This window comes from Pelmatolapia mariae, linkage group LG8 (assembly GCF_036321145.2).
Source record: "Pelmatolapia mariae isolate MD_Pm_ZW linkage group LG8, Pm_UMD_F_2, whole genome shotgun sequence".
In the NCBI taxonomy this organism is placed as follows: domain Eukaryota; kingdom Metazoa; phylum Chordata; class Actinopteri; order Cichliformes; family Cichlidae; genus Pelmatolapia; species Pelmatolapia mariae.
The window spans coordinates 7,315,195-7,330,180 of NC_086234.1; the positions used below are offsets into that span (position 1 = coordinate 7,315,195).

A 14,986-nucleotide genomic window follows, 5' to 3' on the forward strand; every position below is an offset into this window, starting at 1 on the left:
TGGGATCAGAAACATTTAATAAAAGTATTGCATTAACCATTTAAAAACTGCAAGCATTTTTAGACGTAGTCCCCCATTTTCAGAGCTTGTTCAGGTGCTTCTAGCTCTTTATGTAATCTCAGACTGACTCAGTGATATCGAGATTAGGGATCAGTGCCATATAATCTGCTGCAGGACTTTTTGGTCTTTCTGACATTAAAGATAAAGGCTCTATATACAGGGTTTCCACCAGGGAAGTCGATAACCCCAGTGGCCCTGACAGGGGCAAACAATTTAACATAGCTACACTAATCTTTTCTAACAGTGATTGCAAAGCCCTGACAAAACACTGGAGCAGTGTTAGCCTCTGTATTTCACAGACGAGAGTGACGAGAAAGAGAGGCACTGGGGTGGTAATACCCAAATATAACTAGTGGAAGACCACTGATTCGCGTCATGTGGCAAAGATTATTTAGCCTACCATGATTCTACTATAAAATAGTAGTTATAATATCTGCTTGGGTCTTCAATTTCATATTCAATTCAATTTCAATGCTGGTGATTTTGGCTCATAACAATATATACACACCCTTTCTTTTATAACGGTGTGTTTGTACTCTTCCCTAAAAGCTCAAACTCATTCACTTTTTAGGACAGCCTGAGGCGAGATGACTAAAAGGTAGCCTTCGGTCATAAAAGATCCGCCAAGAGGAAGTTAAACTCAACAGGTAGATGTAGATGAACCTGAGGCAGATTTAATCATGGTCGCCAGCAACTTCATTTGTCTGTGGATCGCTCAGGGTCAACCGGCCCACATTAAACACTGTGAGGCAGTTGTGTGTGAACTTTCCAGTGGTTTCCCTGTGGCTGCTGTGCAGGTCTCCAAAGGCATGGGAGTCCTGCACTACCCAAGTTTGCTTTGTCCCTGTAGTAGTTGTCCTTGCAGGCTTTTTTTAATATTTGTAAATCATTCACTTAGAAAGCACTTCATGATTTGGAGGGGAAAAAACTAGTAGATGCATGTATCCAACAGAGTGAATACAAACACACATTTAAATGTACATTCATGCCATGCTATTGGCAAAAGTATGAGGATAAATAATTAAGGAGAAGGTAGCCTACAAAAAATTAGTTTCCAGCTGATGTTTAAATCAAACCACTGGTTCAGCTTGTCTCATGGATAGAGGAAGGCTGTTCCAAAGTTGAGGCACCACAATCTCATCTGGTGATCTCTGAATTTAAACTAAGTGTGGAACAATTAAACGACTGTTCAGATGATGGGAAAGGCCAACTGTTCAAATAAGGTCTCAGCAGATCTGCTACAATATATGAGCAAGAGCTTGTCCACGTAAGGCTTTGCATGAAATACTAAGTTTAAGTGGAAGAAAATTAAAGGAATATTAACAAGTAGGATGGAGTGCAAGGGTTAGCTTTTTCTATAAGCAACCAAGGACGACTGAAAATGTATGTAAAGAGCAAATTGTTATTGGCTGACAGTAAAGATTTGAGTTTCCAGATGTTTCTTAGATAAACAAAAATAAGCCTGGATGAAGTTGGAGGAGAAGAAGATTTAAAACACAACAAAACCTTGTTGGGGTGGCTGTGGCTCAGGTGGTAGAGCAGATCAGCTACTGATTGGAAGGTTGGTGGTTCGATCCTTGGCTTCCCCAGTCTGCATGCCAAATATCCTTGGGCAAGATACTAATCCCAAGTTGCCCTCCAATGCGTTCTTCGGCGTGTGAATGTGTGAATGTTTATTAGTTTGCACTTGTATGAGTGGGTGTGAATGGGTGAACGAGGTATGTTGTATACAGCGCTTTGAGTACTCCGGGAGAGTAGAAAAGCGCTATATAAGAATCAGTCCATGTTGGGGCTTAAAGACCCTGGGTCTCCCACCACCTCTACCTCTTTTTTAATAAGTTAAAGCTCAAGAAACTTCTGTGTAATAAGTTAATATTGTGCATCTTATTAACTTAAGTTAATTACATTTATCAAACAATTACCAAAATAAAATGACCAATCATGATTGTGATTTCTGTCAATCTAGCAGAACTTCCAAGAGGGTAGTAAGATAGAATAGCTAAACCAAGTTGTAGCTTTTGTATTATAAAATATATAACCTATCCCCACTGGGCTTGTAATACACTGTTAGAACTCTGGCAGTATGCTTTGTAGCTCATTCAATGACTTCAGACTTAAATAGTGTCCTCTCCTACCTTCCCCCCACTAAGGACACTTTTCCCTGAGTCACCAAGTGATGTTGATGACAGCAACTTATCTCTGAAGGAAACTAAGCCCAGCCGTTCTGGCATCTTATCAGGGCTGTTTACAAAACTGTAAATGTAGTCACTACTGTGGGACCCATTCAGAGAGTGACTGCAGGAAAGGAGGCAGTGGCACAGGTCAAGTCTGTGGGGATGGGGAAAAACATTTGGGGATGATTAAGAGAACGAATGCAGTTACAGCGGTAGAGCAGTGATTGAGTAAAGAGAAATATGAGAGGTTCAGCCTGCTTCTCTATACAGCACATTAGAAATTTACTGAAAGGAGAGAGCTTTTATATTCTACATTCATCAGTATTCAGTGGATGAACTCTGTTCTGTTTGTAGAATATAAACTGGTAGAGTCATGTCCACTTAGCGTCACACTTGAATATAAAACATAACCCTGAATTTATTTTTTTAAAGCACTGGCTGATCAGTCTATTTAAAAAGCCAAAGTCAGGCCAGACAGTGAAACTGAATTTAAGTATTATTGCAACAAATAAGTCCTCTTATTATCAGAAAATCTTGTCATATAAGGTAAAATGACTGCTTGAGTTTTGGAAAGTTAGTTGGGGAAAAAAACATCAATATATTTACTAAAAAATTAAGATTATTTTTGACATTCTGTGATATTTTATTGGCAAAACAATCAATCAAGAAAACAGTTACGAAAGGGAATCGAGAACCTTCTCCAGTCTCTCTGAATCACGTGCCCTGAAGCTTATCAACTGACTGTTGGTGACAGTGTTTTTCTGACAGCTGCATACTGGCAAAACAATGACGTCAGCGTCATGACACCAGCATGAGTCCAGGGTTTGAGATTCTTATTTCAAAATCAGTGGGAATTCCTGCCTTAAACGTCTGTTTATACTTGTTTTACACACTGTGGCAAGGACACCACTTGTGGGCCTAACTACATGTGTTACATTTTTCTCTTTCATCTTCAACATTTGCTCTAAATTCTTCTGTCTTTGCTTTAGTGGCTTTCTTTTGTCTTCTCTTTATGATGCCTTCTCTCGTTCCCCATCTTCTGTCACAACCATACTAATGCTTCATTGCTGAATATTTTATAAATCAAGCAATTTTACCTTTATAAGTTCAAGCTGTGAAAATATTCTGAGACAGGTATTCTGAAACTTGTAACTTGTCTGAAATTTTGTTTTTGGTAGCCATTTCAATATCCAGTGTTTATTTTGTTTGTGTTTTTCCCCTGTACTCAATGCATATTTTGGCCAACATCCCTTCAAATTCACATGTTTTCAGCCTGAAGCAGTACGAGGAGCTCAGAGAGGTAATGATTACATAAGATAAAATGCTGTCTGACCTGTACAAGATGTCAACCCACCTCTGCAGTGTCTCTGGACAATTTTTCCATGCCAGTGCAAACGTTGACTACCGTAACTGTGTGTGGGAGTCTCACACTGTAATGGCTAGATTTGCAGGACTGCATGAAATTACAGAGATAACCCCCAAAGATAGTGAAACTGAAAAGCTTAATAGGCCTTATTCTTTTAGACAGAAAATCAACAGGTTAACATTAAAGTAATTTCCTAGTTGCACACCCTTTGTATAATACACAAACATAACTTGATCATGTTGACGTATAACATCTTGAAATTATTGTACTACATGTGGTTCTATGGGTTTTTGTAGAGGTATAAAAAAGTCCTGGGAAATCTTCTAGAAGCAAAAACTTTTGGCCAAAGTTTTGGAAGTTAAAAGTTTTAAAATATGGATGGAGGGTGCTTTGGCACCATGGTCCATTTGCATTGAAATGGGGCCATTAGTCAAAGCACCAGGAAAGGAGACAAGGAGGACAAAAAAATGGCAATTTAGAAGGTAAAAGATGTCCACAGATAAATGGCTGCTGCACTTGAAAATTGGGACAAAGCAAAAAAAAAATTCACATGAGATTTAACAAAGGAGAGAAACTCGGAGGCCTGGGTGTAACGTTCATCTGCTGTTAAATCCTCCAAATACTCCCCATCTTAATCTGTATTCTTCAAAATTTCATGATCACAGACACAACCTGGTCGCGTCAGGACAGATTAGGCAGAAAAGAAGGCCACAAAATGTCCTGTCTGGTTCCCAAGCTCAGGCATCTGAGGTCTCTAAAACCTCAGCCCCTGCCTCTCAGTGCCCTTAAACAGCTGTTCAGTCCAGCTGTGCAAAGAGCTCAGAGCTGGCTAAGAGTACCAAACCAAATCCTCGACAGGAGCTCAGGTCACAAGGCTCAGCGTTAAATTAAACCTGCAAGTTATTTTAATTGTGGGGTGCATTTTAAATAAATATAAAGATCATTTTCTCAATTATTTAATTGCATGGCCAAAATTGGCCCCCGTCACGTATCTTTATTATAATAAATCTAGGCTATCGGCCAAAATAGGGGCTCTGTTATTCATAACACCTTTTCCAAGCAGAGTTCTCAGGCTTTTCATGGATTTTGAACCAAAACGTAGACATGCTGGTACCCCCATAAATAGGTCCTAGGTCCATTCCCAAAGGGGGAAAAAACCCTTTCCAATTCTAATTTTACAATACAAATGTCATTTTTTAACCAGCTGTTTTTATTTTATTAGCTTGGGTTGCTGTTACTGAAGCAGAATAGACATTACCATTTATCCAACAGTTAGAAATAACAGGAAACTGCTTAAAATTCCTATCAATAAGCTAAAAGATTCAGTTTAGTATATGAGGACAACTCCTTGCTATAGCACAGACTCCGAAAGTGACATGGGTTGATCTATAGGCCCAATCTATTAGGCAGAATTCTATGCTGGTTCTTAGTCGTTACACTTCATAGGAGAGCTAAAAGTAGAGGAAGCTAAAAGCAAAGGGTCAGCAGTTTAGAGGTGTGACAAAGTGGATGAGTAGTTGAAATACTCCCCATTCATCCCAGAAGTACTGACTTTTTGCACATTAAGCACATTATTCTCTACATGTGTTTATTCGCTATGATTTGCTATTGTCAAAGTAACACTGCTGCACTTAGTATCCCAGGTTTGTTTGTGTAAGCATTATGTTGACGTCAAAATCAAACAGTCAGCAGATTAAAGCAAATACTTGGTCCCATGTTGCTTTATAGTTTATTATGTTGCAGATTAACTCATTTGTGCATACTTACATTGGTTCTTCGTTCTCAGTCTTCATGTATGTCAGGTGTGGGAAAGGCCCGCTCCACCTATCCTGATTTTTAAAGTACTGATGATGTCATGACTGACATCAACAAGTTAACCCAAAAGGAGGGGTGTTTTTTTTTCATAGGAGTGTTTCCTTTTGTTTTTTCAGGACACAAAGTGATTTCTTGAATATTTTCCTTCCGTACAGAGCCATCAGAAAAGTAGCTTTATGTGATTCTCACATAGAGGTGTGTTGAGTTACCTAGTTCATGTGCTTTTTGTTTTTTGTTAATTAAGTTAATTTTGGGGAGGTTTGTTCAGTTTCACATATAATGGTGGTCACTGTAAATATATCACTGTAAACATATCATTGTAAATATATCGCTCATCTCTGGGAACCCGAAATGTCTGCTGAGTCTGCTTCCTTGACCCTCGAGTCAGACTATTTGACATGAGGATATAGCGCCTGCTACATCTATAGCTGCTACATCTATAGCTTCTGTAATATCTGTATCTATAAAAGTTTCATACACAACTGTAAACTGTGGTTTAAAAGAAAAAAGAAAAAAAAGAAGCCAGGCAAAGCCTTCCCCGTCAACTCATGTAACACATCCCCATCTTCATGAAGAACCACACTGACAAGTTAAAGGCATAAAAATATGCCGATATGTGTGAGGAGGAGTACTCATAGTGACAGCAGGGAGAAGAGCAACTAGTGTAAATGACAACTTAATCCAGTAACCTAATTACTCTGACACTGAGCTGAAATAAGAGTAGTGCAAATAAATGAGGCGTAAAAAGTAATTATGGTTACTTTGGTCCTTACTTTGGTTGTCATGTATTCTTTTACTCATAAATACCAATTTAGCATATTTTTAAGCTTAGATGTATTACTTTCATTTTACAAAGTCAGGAAAACCATGTTTAAGCCAGGCTTGGTGTTACTTTACCAAAGTTTTCCTGCATATTGAGAAGAAGTTTACCCTCCAACAAAGAGGTTTTATCCTTTAACCTTTCATCAGTTTTATGTAAGAGAACCTTCGTTTACTGAAGCTTAAAAGAAAAAAAGTCAGGAATACAGGCTTTTTAAACAAATCGTGCCTATGTGTGTCGTAACCCCCTAAAAGTAATTTTCCATCAGCTAAAAGAATCATTCCCGGCTTCATCCTTCGTACACAGTATTAGAAGAGAGGTATTGCATCAGAGAAAGTATGACTTTTTCTCAAAAGCTAGTTCTTAGACAAGAAAAGCCCTGGATTAGAGTTGATGTCCTTGTACTTAGCCTGCCAAGGTGTTCTGGTTTCCATAAAAAATTCCTATCATCACATCCTATTGTATTAATATATAAAAATACAGGAACTGACAAGAGTACAAAGAATTGCCCTTTCTTGTCATTTACAGACGTGTGCCCAGCAACACAGGCTCAAGGACTGTTTACAAAAGCAGAAAGTGATTCTAAATGCACTGTAGGTCAGAGGAGGAAACACTGCCTATCTAATCATATCACAATAAAAAGAGATTTGGAATTTCACTATAAGCTATTCGAAATCAGTAAGTCTAACAGTGGGAAAAAGGAGGGCACACAGTTAAAGCCGCCTGGTCACAGCTCACTTTGTTTAGTCAACATCTTCAACAGCCCACAGTCTTTCAGCTACCTGAAACCCCCATTCAGCTCATCTGTACACAGTCGACAAAGCATGGATTTTATATCAGCCCACAGCAAGTCTTCCTTTAAGACATAATTCCCAGCGAATTATTGATCTTCAACTAGAGCTCTATTCCTTCTTCTGTAATGTTGATACTAATAAAAGCTTGTATCCAATCTTCTTCTCCAGCTATTTGTGTTAAAAGCCTCACTAAGTCCCAGCATCATAATTTCAGACAGTTTTAAAACACTGTTGTGTGGGAAAGTTTGCAACAACACTAATTACAGCAAGCAATCATTGAGAAGAGAACAAATTCAACACAATGAGGCGTTGCATAAACAAAGAAACCCAGTAATTACTAAATCTGCACTTCATGTGGCGTGATGGGCCCTCACGAAGACTAAATACAACACATGTTTTTACGTTCCTGACAGCTCCCGCTATCTTGCCATTGTTCCCTTGTCTTTTAAAGTTTCTCTCATATTATTATTCCTTCAAGGAGACAGTTTGTGCAGCATAAAACAAACAATAGAGGGCCACGACCTTTAGTTTAAAGAGCTCAAGGGCAACGTTCACAGCAGCACAACTGAGAAGTATCAGAGAAAACAAAAACAATATGGCCTTTTAAAACTAATATACACTCATACCTCCAGCTCAGCCTTCCTGATTCAAACAAGTCTGACTAGAAACAAACAAGGTGTGGTACCACGAGAAGACACATTACATGACCAAATGCGCACCGCACTAAGGTAAACCTCCCTATCAAAACAGTGCTTTCTCTTCTAGTGCTTGGGGTGATTTTAACTGGCAGCACATACGGTGCCTCAAGGCTGAAACGTGTCTCATACACACAGTTCACAGTTTGTTTCATAATAATCACATAAAAAGCTGAAAAATGTGATTACATTAAATGAGCACATAAGTATTTGCAAGCCTGAATTAGAATTAGCTAAACCTTTTCTGTAGCTTGACTAGTCTTGGATTTTGGGAGTTTTGTAGGTGTAACAGGTGTTTTCCCACATGCAGCATTTAACTAGGATGAATAAACTCAACAACATGCAAACTACAGGCAACTGTGGCAATTTGCAAATGACCAAAGGAGGTTTCATTGCAACACCCTCTCTGGCAGGGACAGCCAGCAACCACTCGTCAACCATGGGGTCAGGTAACGTTTTCCCAGGGGTGGTCGCCAACTGGTCTCTAGGCCTGTGTGACTGAGGTCTTACTAACCTTAATGATGGTTCAAGCACCCTACTGACACCTTTATTTAAAGGTTTCAACATATACAATACAGGACAGAAAAAAGCAAAACAAACACAGATTTGTTAACCAAGCAAAATACTGGTCATCACACCCCAACCCTAAACATCGAAAGTCATGATTCACCTGTCATGCAAAAAGAAAAAAAAAAAAAAAACACAGACTGTGGGATATGTCTTAGTCTCAGGAGTGCTCTTTTATGCTGACAAAGCAGGTCCTCTAGAAATGAGGGAAGCTTGCCATGTGCTTAGAAAAATCACTTGACAAATTATCAATGCAAATAGGCTGTGTGGCCTCTCACTGACAAAGCTGCTCAGGTACGGGTTTGACCTTGCTTTGTATGTTTAAGCAGAAGAAATTTCAGTGCAGCATCCTGCAGAGTTGTGGGGGTTTGAAGGCCGGAGCTTGCCCTGCTGTTCGCTTTGTTTGCTCTTTACTATGTTATCTTGTTCCAAGCATTTGGCCTTTTGTTTACAGATGACTGAGCTGCAAACAAAAATAGAGGGAATGTTTAGTTTTTTTCCCCTCATTATTAAAATAAGTGCACTTAGGGTTTTTTGGCAGCATAAATCCTTCTTAATATAGATGTGATTTAGGTTTATGTAAACTTTTTTGTGTTTCACAGATTTTAATTTGTCAAAGTGTGGCCCCACAGCACACCGGGCAACAGTACTGTAAATGTGCGTCTGAGTCGAGCCAATTTCCACTGCAGACAGCGTCACGGGGGGAATGCCATTCATTTTAAGAATTCACATATGTTGCTGCTCTGTCCCAGGGGCAGGTCAGGCAGTACTTGAGTGAATGTTAACTGCTCTCTCCTACTTTCTGTTGTCATTGGGTCATAAAATCTGCCACTGCCCCCAAAGACTTAATGTTTGCTTGTTGTTAAGTAAAACTTTTTCTGAGCTCCTGCTGGTGTTATTCATTCTGGTTGACAGCAGCAAACAAATCCTAAAACACAAACTCACCGCCTGTGGAGCAGGCCTAGATTTTCAGGTCTTCTGTGATGCTGCACGTTTAGGAGCTTTTCCTGGTCATTTCTAGCTTCAGAAAAGACCAGAAAGCCACAAAGGAAAAACACATTCCACATCATGTGGACCCAAAGTGTGTGTGGAAACAAATAACAAGGTTTTATTCCTTATAAAAATCTGTTTAATAACTGACTAATAACTAATATAACTTTAGCCTACTGATGTCCACATTACAATTTAAGGGCTAAAGCAAATATAGACACCCACTGATTCTTCATAGAAATGACAACTTTAAGTAGTTCCTAGAAAAGCAATCATGTCCCTAAGACTGAAATAATAAACAGCAATTAGCCAGCCCTCTGTATCTAAACAGATAAGATAAAAAGAAACCAGATTAGTCTTGAAAAGACCGATGAGGAGGACATGCTGAAAGTCCACGATAAGGAAACTGTTGATTTATAATCTCCACTGAAGCTGAAGTCTGGACAGGAAATGAGTCTGGATACACTACAGGAGGCACTTTGTTGTGTCTAAACCCACCCAACCTGTCATGACCGATGCACACGTCGATTAAAAAAAAAAAAGGGAAGTGAGACTTTTTAAAGTGCAAACGAAAAAGAGCCTACTCTTTATTTCCCAATCATACACCTGTGCGGAGTAGGTGTGACAAAGTTGGATATCTGTGCGTTCAAAGTAAACAATAAGACACACATGCTTTGGCACAACTCAAACCCCGACATAAAGCCACGCACACTAATTGTATCACGTTTTCATTGATTGTTAGGTTAGTTAGAGCCTACCGTATACAAAGTGCTATGGAGAGTCCGGGACAGTTGCTCTGCTCTGTTGTGGAAAAATCTGAGGAGGAAAATCAGGATGCCTCAGGAATGTTTTTTTTCTTCTTTTTAAATCGTCTTATCCACAAACTCGTAACTTTAGCCACGGCTGAGCTGACAAAACTGCATGTTCAAGTCTTGCTCAAGCTGTCTCGTTACTCTTCCTGTCCCTGAAAGCGCGTTTGTAGCTGTGCGAGGAGCTGAACAGGAGCTGCTCGTATTTCATTAGAGAGGCGGAAAGCTGGTGAGAAAAACAGACGTTACATCCGGTAATATGTTTCAAAATAAGACTCTGTTTACTAGACATGAATGTCCCAAGATTTTCATTCAAACATTTTCAGGCAAAAAAGTTTTTGAAAATAAAACTGAATGAAAAAAATAAATAAATAAAAGCAAACAAACAACAAAGTGCAACTATATTAAAAGAATAGATCTTCATTAATTCAAAAAGGTTCAAAAAGAGTCCTTCAATAGTCCTGGGAGGTGTTTATTTGATTTGAGGGGTTATTTATTTATTTAATTATTTATATTTGGCCCGCAACAATACTATTAGCTCTTGAGGTTTTAAAATACAGAGACTGATTATTCTTTTTTCATTTCAAATTATAATTTTGTGCATTGAACCTAAGTAGAAATTGCTTGGGGTCTAGTAGAATTTATTTTTTACATTTTCTTCTTAATTTAATGCTAATTTAAATTATATGTTTGGATTTAAATTCTATATTTATATATTACAAAAAAAAAGCATGAATGAAGTTGGTTATCCGAGATTCACCTACCGTTTTGGTTTTAATAAAATAGCAGTAAGTTAAAAATGTTTATTTTATAAGTTTCTTTGGATGGAAAGCATAGCGGTTAAACAATAGTAATAATGATCATAATAACCTACATCATTTTGCCATTTTTCTGTAAAAGTTTGCCATTAGGGCAAGAGGTTTCTCCAGTATTCTGTATATTGCACAGAAAGTGTAAAAGCAAACATAAAGTGGCAGCAGGATGTTAATTTTAGAAGTCGTAGCAGGACCAAAACGCGCACTTACAGTTTCCTTCGTACATCAAACAAACACTAAGGCATAAATGTTATATGACCAGAGCGGGCAAAATAACAGAAACAACATGCTTTTACTTTGAAGCCAACTTGATAGCTTCCCGCTGTGAGGTGCTTTAGGCACATGAACTGCGATAAACTAATCCCTTAACAATTACCCAAAGCTTAGCTTGATAAAACCTTAAACAAAGTCTTTACAACAAAAAATAACGATTTATGTCATGGGAGATTGACCCCCAATTGACCCCATAAGCCAGGTAATTACACACTATGATATTATATAAACACAGTTATGTCTGCACAACACCTGTACACAGACACACACTTTTATCCAGCGAGCCCAGTGTGACTTTCAGATGCCCCTAAATACAGAAAAACATATCTCTAAAAGCTATTTGCAACAGTCTGAAATATTTAACAGTGCATGTTTACCACATTAAAACACCACACTGTTTAATTACAGCCTATCAGTCGGCTGATGGTACCGCTCTGATTGGGTTGTAAAGGGATCATAGTCCTACAGTACAGTTTTGTGATGAAGATAACGTACCCTAGATTCAAAGCCTGCTCCAGCACAACCAGTTCTTTGCTCTGTATTCTAAATATGTAGAACGAGGTCACACCTAACGAACCTCAACCCTCTCAGACAAGCTTTTATGCTCCAGAGGAGTGAAAGAAGGCTATATATGCACAGTCGCACAGAGGGTTCAGATCAAAAACAGCATCAAAACTCTCGTTCTTTTGGTTATTTTTAGAGCTGAACGCTGACTGATATGTTAGTCCAAAGTTAAATATAGGTCCACACAGAGAGAGTGATATATAGACATATAGATAGTCTCATAATAACACAAAATATGAACAGAAAAACTGTAAATAATCAAATCATCCTGTCTGAATGCATGGTTGGAATAACCTGTTGTGTTTTATTGTTATAATATAACTTGAAATAATACATTTTTGAGCCATCTTAGTTCTGTCTGTACAAAATTTTATGGCAATTCAAACCAAGATGCACATAGCTTCCAGTTCTAAAAATGGAAGCCAAGGCAAATGTACATTAAACCTGTATTCTTTCCAATGACCACAAGGGACCAACTCCTCTGATCTGACCATTAACCATGTGTGACAATCATGGTGACAATGTAGGATCAAGGGATAAAACTCCAGTCACAGGTTTAGCGACCAGCCAGAGACCATCTGGCATAGTCTCTGTCTGAAAAAGAAAGAAGAAGAAAATCAGTTTCCCAACCAGTTGGGAGTACTTCCTGGAGTTTGATGGCAGTCACCGTGAAAATGATTGTCGGTCACTGGTCTGTGACAACCACCTGTCGCTTGGAAAAAAAATATGTATTCTCCCAGCCAGCTGGCAAAAACATCCCTGTAATTGCTTTGGTTGTTAGCATGTGGTGTGTTGTGCTGTGGTCGTAGTTTGAATGAAAGTAACAGACAAGGATGCCTTGAAATCGCAGTTAAACAACTCCTAAGTGGCAGGAGCCCTGGGGCAGACGAGTTTCACCCTGAGTTCCTGAAGGCTCTGGATCCTGTAGGGTTGTCTTGGTTGACACACCTCTACAATTTTGCATGGAGATCGGGGGGGTACCTCTGGATTGGCAGACCAGGGTGGTGGTTCACATCTTCAGGAAAGGGGACCAGAGGGTATGTTCCAACTATAGGGGGATCACACTCCTCAGCCTCGCTGGAAAAGTCTATGCCAGTGTGCTGGAAAGGAGAGTCCATCCGTTAGTCGAACCTCAGATAAAAGAGGAACAATGCAGTTTTGTCCCAGGTCGTGGAACTCTGGACCAGTTCTTTACCTTTTCAAGGATACATGAGGGGGCAAAGGAGTTTGACCAACCAGTCTACATGTGTTCTGTGGACTCGAAGGCATTCGACTGTGGGAGGTGCCTCGGGACGATGGGGTGTCTGGCACATTGCTATGAACAATTTGATCCTTATACAACCGTTGCAGGAGCTTGGTCCGCATAGCTGGCAATAAGTCCGATTCATTCCCAGTGGGAGTTGAACTCCGCCAGGGCTGCCCTTTATCACCGATTCTGTTCATAATTTTTATGGACAGAATTTCTAGGCACAGTCCAGTGGTGGAAGGCTTCCAACTGGATGGTCTCAGAAACTGTCTCAGCTTTTTGTAGATGATGTGGTTATGTTGGCTTCATCAGGTGGTGGCCTCCAGCTCGCACTGGAGCGGTTCGCAGCCGAGTGTGAAATGGTGGGAAGGAAACATCTTTGGAAACATCTTGACTGCAGTGCTATAGTACAACTTTTACTTATTTTTCTGGTTTTGATCACACTTTTCCAGGTTTTACTGTCACAAACAAGGGTTTGCAGACAAACATGAAAAACTACAGGCAACTGTGGCAATCTGCTAGCAAGGTTTTTAGTGCAGCACCTTCACTTCATCCAGAGAGTGGGAGCAACCTCCAGGAAGCACTGCCAACCAGGTGGGGGATTTTTCCCCATAACAGTATTGCATCCAGTTTGCTGGACAACTTTGGGTAAAGTGTGCATGACGTCACATGAGAAAATTCAATAGTATGGGAACAGGGCACTTAGTTTCCTTGATTTGTGGCTTCAGTAGAACCTTTCCTTATAGATTAATGGGCTCAATCACTAGTTTCACACTTATCAAATATAGCATGATGGTCATATTGCAAAGTTTGGTCCTCATTATTGTCTAAAAGAACAATGAAGCAGGGTATACTTTAGGGCAAGTCTAGTTTGTGACTGACAAGTTTCTACTCTATGGAGGTGTAGTGTCCCTCAGTTTTAGAGTCAGTTCTGTGATAGTTCCTTACCTCATAAAACTAAGATGGTAATGATGGTAGCATAAACCCTAAGATGGTAACTAGTATGTCCAGCTTCTGAATACAGTTTATGGTATGGGCTAACTATGACTGACTAATCACTAGTACAGCCTCGAAAGTTGTCCCACTGTTTTAAAATGCAGCTACAAAACATGCACACAGTCTTGTGGGTTTGCACAGAAAGGTTTATTTACTTTGTCTATATGAAGCACAAATCTTTAAATTTAAACCACTGAACTCCATTTTGCAGGATTGTACATTTACTCAACTTTGTGACTTCGACTGGTGGGGCTACAGCAATCAGACATAATAGGACTGCCCTGCACTTATCTGGTCTCTAGAGAATCTGAGAAGAGTTGTTACAGTAATTGATAATTGTGTGTGGGTTGAATGCTGCGTGCCTGTTGATAATGACTCCCTGAAATCAGTGCGCTCTTCGCCACTCGAGCATGAGGACATTGTGTTCACATTGCTCTCAGCTCCTGCACGCATGTCCAAGATGCCTATCATTGCTCAGATCAGCCAATTATGCAGTGTTGGCTGATAATGAACCCTCCACATCCCACTGTGAGCTCATTTTATTCATGAACATGCCGGATGGAGGTAATTGGTGAAGAGTAAGTGGTCAGTGACGCTGCAACTCATTTCACTCAAAAATGGCCCCTATATCTCCACTATTTGAGAGTCCATTTCCTGAATGTGAAACTGCAGTGCTTTCCATTATGATACATTAAGCATGAGCAGAGGAAGCCAGGAAAAACATTTTAAGGTTTTCCCAGGTGCAGTATAAAAGCATTCGTGTACTTGCGTGATATCCCCGTTTGTGCACTTTGCATTTGATTTACATGGTGTACGGTATTTGCAGCAAAATACACAGCAAGACCTCTGCAATTATTCTACGGTGACATCAGTTTTAGCTCGTGTTTGCACACATAAACAAGTCTGATTAACTGAAAGATAGAAGAATGTAAACTGCCAGTAAAACAAATAAACACTCTCATTTCTAAATCTCCAGCAGGAAGGAAAATAATGAACTAACCA

General features: G+C 39.5%; 1 protein-coding gene across 1 annotated transcript in view; it reads right to left on the reverse strand.

Moving 5' to 3' along the window:
- Positions 1 to 10,291, reverse strand: part of LOC134633688 (leucine zipper putative tumor suppressor 2 homolog) — a 44,966-nt gene extending 34,675 nt beyond the window's left edge. The window contains exon 1 of the mRNA XM_063482646.1: positions 10,040 to 10,291. The gene's annotated coding sequence lies outside the window, so the exon portion shown is untranslated. The remainder of the gene's footprint in view (positions 1 to 10,039) is intronic.
- Between the last annotated feature and the right edge of the window lie 4,695 nt (positions 10,292 to 14,986).